Source organism: Leptodactylus fuscus, chromosome 4 (assembly GCF_031893055.1).
Source record: "Leptodactylus fuscus isolate aLepFus1 chromosome 4, aLepFus1.hap2, whole genome shotgun sequence".
Classification (NCBI taxonomy): domain Eukaryota; kingdom Metazoa; phylum Chordata; class Amphibia; order Anura; family Leptodactylidae; genus Leptodactylus; species Leptodactylus fuscus.
The window spans coordinates 61,200,082-61,207,189 of record NC_134268.1 but is presented as its reverse complement, the minus strand read 5'-3'; the positions used below and the strand labels follow the sequence as shown (position 1 = coordinate 61,207,189).

Below are 7,108 nucleotides of genomic sequence, written 5' to 3'. Positions count from 1 at the left end.
AATATAGATAGACACATAACTTTTCAGACCCATTTAGTATAAATAGATGAGTAAACTGTATACCCGAGGCAATATATTAAATATAATATACATTTACATGCTATTTATACGGTACAGGCCAGAACATGATTAAATGAAATGAAATGTGTGTGAGATGTGAAAGATAATAGAAAGAATGTAATTAAGAAAAAAACTACAGCCCAATATTTGTGCTGCTTTGCACCTAAATTGAAAAGGGTTCGGACTAAGAATGAGATGAGATTATGACATCCACCTGTGCCCAGGATTCTCTATGTACAAGTTTAATTTAATCAATGCAGTGAGCAGATGTAGCCGCTATCGCATGAAAACACTTCTATTACACTGCTCTTGTAATTGCTAATGTTTCTCAGATATTCATCTAGTAATATAATGTGCATGCACGTTTCCTTGTGCATGGCTAAAATAGCTCGCATTATTTTCTAAGCGGCTGTGTTTTCTGTTAATTACTTGGATTCGTGTCTAATTTCGATGAACAAACTTTCGATAAACAAGTGTCACCATAATAAAATTTACATGGCAATAAACCTCTCAAAACCTTGAAAACAAAAAACCATTACTTTACTCAACCAACAAGTTTTTAAAGTTCTGCTTTAGGCTAAGGATCCATGTAGTGAGCCGAAGTGAAAAACCGATGCAGGAAAAAACGTGGCAAAAACTCATCTTGGTTTTTCCAGCACCGTTTTTCACAGAAAGTCCGCAGTTTTTCTCTGCGGACTTTCTGCTGCCATTATACCTATAGGGATATGGTCAGCGCTTCCATAAGTTTAATTGACACAATGGTTTTGGAAACTTCAGCGTTTCCATTGCGTGTTTTTTTATGCAATGCGTGCATTGGATTTGCTAGATGGAATTAGCCACTTTGCAGGGACTGTTTAGGCCACGTGGGGCCCCAGCCTTAGGTACCATCTAAAAATTAGTCAAAAACAGCGTCAATACCAGTCTTTCTGCAATATCAGGCACCAATTAAAATGCTGCTTTTCCTCCACAAATGGAACTGGGAAGAATGGAAAGGTTTTGTTAAACAAAAAATAAAAAATTTAAATTTATACGCTGGCTGGAAGATTCCTTTCATGGGTTTGTGCGACTTTTCACAAGTCACTGCTATTTTGATTTTGGTTCATATCTGCCAGTTCTGAAGAGGGCCAGTTAACCAAATCTCTCATCATTTGGTACCAATGTAGATCATGTGCTGTACACCCAGCATGTAATCTTTCCTGGCTTAAGTCCACTCCAATGTGCTTGTGGTCATATATGACGTCATAAACATGATGGGGTTCTAGGGCTGTTTCTGATCAGGGTATGTGGCAGGAAAATAAATGATGGACTAGACAGGTGTAAACACACAGAAAAATGGGAAATAAAGTTCTAAGCTCAATGCAGAAACTTGCTAGACATTCAAAATGAACAGATTGTGTAGCAGATAAATGACCAGAGCACCACTTTTCTGAGTAATTTATCTTTATTTTATTTATTATGATATTATATGTGACTTCACAGCTTGGCCTTGTTGTTTCAACAAACTTTCAGAAATGAATAGTACCCCTGATTGTAAAAAACTTTGTAATACATCTCATCAGAGAGAAATGCTTTGGCGTTTCCACCGTGGGCAAATCATGGCCCATGGGGCCCCGACCTAAGGCTGGTTTCACACCAGAGTTGGCTCTCCATACGGGGATTTTTCATGCGGAGAGTAAAGCACTGTAAGTAGCGCTTTTCTCGCTGCTTTTTTCACCCTCTATGGGAAGAAACTGAGCAGAAACCACATGGATCACTTCACAGTCTATGGGATCCACGCATTTCCGTGGGTAACCGCTTTTTTAAGCGGATTGGGTTTCCATTTGTGGCATTCCCCAAGCAGACTTCCCGAATGAAAACCTGAACGTAGATGTGAAAGTAGTCTAAGAGATAAAGAGAGAAAAAGCTGATATTGGAACTAAATATCAGAACCAATGTACTTTATTCAGATCAGTACCGATTAGTAGTTCAGACTCTGAAGAAGGATTGATATCCGAAACGTGTCGGTCTCACGCAAGCTTTTCTCCTGTGAATTGCGTGCTAATCATTTGAATTTTTATTGTGAATATGAAATAAAGAAGATTTATACTTGACTTCTTCATCTCGTTGCTGGATGATTTTCTGTTTTCATTTTTGTTCTTTGTATATGTTTATCATGACCTGGGGCTGTTTCTGAGTAAGTGAGACTCTCTGCCCACATCCCGGATTTCACCTGAGAAGAGAAAACTCTACATCCTACTAGGAGAAGAGGAGTCCACTGTGGAGATCACCACCCAATACATGTTCCCTGTCGTCCTCAACAGCGGCACAATGTGGGGTATTTCTGCCCCTGTGTGCTGGTAGGACAGGCGGATATTTAATTAGCCAATCAAATGCGTGGCAGGCCCTATAAGAGGGCACAAGAACCTCCCCTCTGCGTGTTTTTTTCTGTCCTGTGTGGACAGAGGACAGGTGGGAGGACTTGTGTCCTCTTTGAGAAGCTCAGCAGGATCACTCACCTCCTGAGCGGTTGTTTTCTTCTTGTCACCTTCTGTGCCCTGCGGGGAGAAGGTGCTTGTTAGCCATGTGTGGCTACCCCCCTCTATCCCCCCTGCCCCCCCTCTCCTCCGCTTCCCCTGCTCCTTGTGACTTACCTGACATTTTGGTGAGAGTCCGGGGACTCCGCATGCCGCCTCTGGTGGCCGCGTGGACTGCCGGCGGGTGGAACCACACTGTTGTGTATCCTGTTCCCCGCCGGCCGCTGTAAGCGCGCATTTCCGGTTTCGCCGGAAGTATCATAGCGCCATGGCAACGGCCTGGCGCTGGCGGCCGCTCACTCAGGGAAGATTCAGGCCTTATTAAAGGCCGGAAAAGACGGGGAGATGTGGGGGTAAGTGCCCGTGTTAAGGGCCTCTTGGTGGGGGGGAATGTATATCTTTGCAGACCCCTGATTACAGGGTTAGTTGTCTGGGCAGGTTGCCTCACCTGCTTTGATTGTGGCTCCGCCCACTTCCAGCCGGCCAGAATTAAGAGGCTGGCTGACCTGGTGTCAGAGACCTTCCTGCAGTATCTGCTGAAGGCGTGCGATTGTGGTGTTCATTGATCTTGAACTCTTTTCCAGTTTGCAAACTTTATTGGGAACCGGCTGTGATGGCCGAGTGGTTAAGGTTTTGGACTCGAAATCCAATGGGGTCTCCCCGCACAGGTTCAGATCCTGTTCACAGCGCCAGCCCGGCTAGCTCAGTCGGTAGAGCATGAGACTCTTAATCTCAAGGTCGTGGGTTCGGGTCGCACGTTGGGCGCCAAGTCACCTCTCTGTCCGGTCTACAGGACCTGGTAAGATTTACCCTTTTTTTAAAAGCTGGTATGATGTCATGGTGACAGTGTTGCATGGTCTATTATCTCTCTCTGTAGGATATGTCATCCTCTACTACCCCTCCTGGGGATGGTAGGAGGAAAACCTCTTCCAAGAGGAAACATCTTTCCTGCTTCGATTGCGACACACCGCTCCCTGATGGTAGGTAGCGGCTTGAAAGGTTGTGCCCTGCGGGGTACTACTGGTCCTATAACTTGCCTATTTTCAGGCTATGAGTGGGCCCGTTGTCGCGGGTGCAGAGGTCCTCCACCTGTGGAGCCCTCTCCCAGAGATATGATGGCATGGGTCAAGGAGATGGTGAGGTTGGGCATCGCTTGGGTAAATAGTTTTTCCCTTGCTTGTACTCTCCTTTTTGTTTTGCAGGATGATTCCCTCAAAGGGATCCATTGCACCTTGTCTCAGCTCACCAGGAGACCATGCTCTGAGCTCCGTTCCTCATCTCTCCCCCCCCCCCTTGTAACACCTGCGGGTGGCAGAGGATGATTCCTCCGAGGACGACTCAGTTATTCCAGCAGAACTGCGTTCCATTATGAACAAACGGGCAGGCTGCTGAAGTCCATCCGGTCTACAGTGGGCCGAGATGTTGACGGGGAAGCCTCCACGTCTGCCTCTGGGGGACATATTGCCTTCCATGCGGACGCCACGCTGACCGACCTTATGGCGCAGCAGTGGAAACAGCCAGAGAAAGGACATTCGCTTTCCAGGATCTTCAAGAGTTTGTTTCCTATTAACACTACCCAGTGGGATTCCTGGGGGCCTCCCCCGAAGGTGGATTTGGCCGTAGCAAAGCTGTCCCGCAGAACCCTGGTGCCCTTGGAAGATGGTTCAAATCTTCAGGACCCTCTGGATCGTAGGGCGGACTCCGTTCTGAAGAAGGTCTACTCAGCTTCCTCCGCGCAAGCCTCTGTGGCCATAGCCTCCTCTATGGTTGGTGACTTTTTGCGCAACCGCTTAGCCGCCTTGGAGCGGGATATAGACTTGGGCGTAGACAGAGATGAGATTCTGGCCTCTATGAAAAGAGTTCATAGGGCTGCAGATTATTTGGCGGAATCCTCCTGCCATCAATTAAAAATCTCCGCCAAATCTATGGCGTTGTCTACTGCGGCCCGTAGACCCCTTTGGCTAAAGCCTTGGCGGGCAGATTTTGCGTCTAAAGCAGCACTCTGTGCTCTCCCCTTTGAGCCGGGAAGGGTGTCTGGCCAAAGCTTAGATGCCATTATGGAGGGATTAGCTGAAGGTAGGGGAAGGTCCCTACCTCAAGCATCCAGGGGCAGACGTGCTCCCTCTAGAGGCAGAGGTTCTTCCTCTAATTATAGACGCCCTTCCCAACAACGGCGTTTTAGATATCGCCCTAGGGGAGCTGGTCGTGGCGCTTCCAAGGAGGACACCAAGAGGAAGCCTGAGTTTTGACGTGGGGCAGCTCCCTGTGGCCCCCCTTCCTGGGAGGACGTCTTTCCTCCTTTTCCAGAGCATGGTTCACCCATATCCAAGACCCATGGGTGTTGAAGATCATACAACACGGGTATCACATCGACTTTCATCTTCCACCTCCAGATCGGTTCGTTTCCACCCAAACTCTTCCACCTTCTCAGCAGGCCAGTCTAGAAGCCTTGGTTGCCGAATATGTTACCAAGGGCGCCCTGGAGAAGGTACCAGCCTCAGACCTCGGTCTGGGAGTCTACTCCCCCGTCTTTCTGGTCCCCAAGTTCACCGGGGGCTGGAGGATGATAATAGATCTGAGGTACCTCAATCGGTTTATCAGGAAGAGGTCATTTCGAATGGAAACCGTGGATTCCGTGGCTGTGTTTCTTCAGCCAGGAGAGGTGATGGTTAACCTCGATTTGAAGGACGCCTATCTACATGTCCCCATTGCTCATTTCCACAGGAAGTTCCTCAGGATTGCCGTCGCTATGGCCGGCCACAGGGAGCACTATCAATTCACAGCTCTGCCATTCGGCACATCCGCCCCACTGGTATTCACCAAGGTGATTTCTCCGGTCGCCGCGGCCCTCAGACTTCAGGGTCTTTTCATCGTCCCTTATCTAGACGACTGGCTACTGAAAGCTCAGTCTCCTGCTGCCCTCCTCCAGCAGCTCAACCTTGCCATCAACTTCCTACAGGAGTTAGGATTATCAATTGGGAGAAGTCCGAAATCGTTCCATCCACCTGAAGAAAATTCCTCGGATTTATAGTGGATTCAGAAGCGATGCAGATCTTCCTCTCCAGTCCAAGGAAGGAAAGAATCCAAGCCAGTGCACGATTCCTATTGCGCACTCGGCAGGTAACCATCCGGACCGCCATGAGAGTCCTGGGCCTGATGTCATCCTCGGCCAGGGCGGTGCCTTGGACTTTATGGCATTTGCGTCCCCTGCAGATGGAAGTGTTGAGAACCTGGAACAGGTCTCCACGGGGATTGCACAAGAAGATCTGCCTTTCTCCCGCTACCCGTCTTTCCCTCAGATGGTGGATACACCTGAAAGACGGAAGGTCCACGGTCCCGACAGTGTGGACCCTGTTGACAACAGATGCATCCCAGTGGGGATGGGGAGCCCATTGTCAAGACAAAACTGTACAAGGATGATGGAGATGTCCGGAGCTGGGGTCATCCAATCTCAAGGAACTCAGAGCAGTGTACCTGGCCCTAGTACACTTTGCCCCAGAATTGAAAGGCAAGTCTGTCAAAAACCGGTCAGACAATATGACGGTGGTAGTCTATATAAACAAACAAGGGGGCACCAGGTCACCAACCTTGCTGAGAGAGACGAATCTCATATTTGCCTAGGCGGAGAAGAATCTGGTCCAGTTATCCGCTGTTCACATAAAGGGCTCCCTGAACATAGTAGCGGATCAGCTGAGTCAGGGTATTACCGTATCAGGAGAATGGTCTCTCAATCCAGACGTATTTCAACAGATCGTCCAGAGATGGGGTCTCCCGGAGGTCGATCTTATGGCTACCCGACTCAACGCCAAGGTGGGGACCTTCTGCTCTCTGTACCAGGAGGACAATCCCTTGGCGGTGGATGCCCTGTCCATCCCATGGAGGTTCAGGCTGTTTTACATATTCCCTCCAATTCCAATCATACCGAAGGTATTGATAAAAATAAGACAGGACCAAGCCTCGGGAATAGCCATAATCCCGTTCTGGCCAAAAAGGGCTTGGTTTGCTCAGCTCATACAAATGAGTCAGGGCATATATTGGAGGCTTCCCCCACTCCCAGACCTGGTAACCCAAGGAGAGCTGAGATGCCAGGATCTGAGGAGACTCAACCTGACAGCCTGGAGGTTGACCAGTCCCTATTGAGAAATAGAGGACTGTCACAAGCCGTCTTGAAGACCCTATCCAGCGCCAGAGCAGATTCGACTAACAGGAACTACCGTCGAATAGGTAACATCTTTAATGCCTGGTGTCTGCAGCATCAAGTGGACTCCACCGATCCCCCTACGGAGGCGATCCTGGACTTCCTTCAAGACGGACTAGACAGAGGTCTTGCTGCGGCCACACTCAAGGTACACGTAGCGGCCCTGTCCGCCTATCTGGGGAGGCGTTTGTCTCAGGATCCTTTAGTGAGCACCTTTATTAAAGGGGCAACTAGGCTGAGACCGGTGGTAAACACCCCTGTCCACCAATGGGACCTTATTCCGGTCCTGAACGCCCTATGTGGCCAGCCATTTGAACCTCTGGAAGAGGTCTCCCTC

At 48.7% G+C, this 7,108-nt stretch overlaps 1 non-coding gene across 1 annotated transcript; it reads left to right on the top strand.

Annotated features, from left to right (window-relative positions):
- Nucleotides 1-3,180: 3,180 nt before the first annotated feature.
- On the top strand, nucleotides 3,181-3,262 carry TRNAS-CGA (transfer RNA serine (anticodon CGA)). Its single transcript has one exon. It is a non-coding gene; the product is annotated as a tRNA-Ser (tRNA).
- Nucleotides 3,263-7,108: the final 3,846 nt, after the last annotated feature.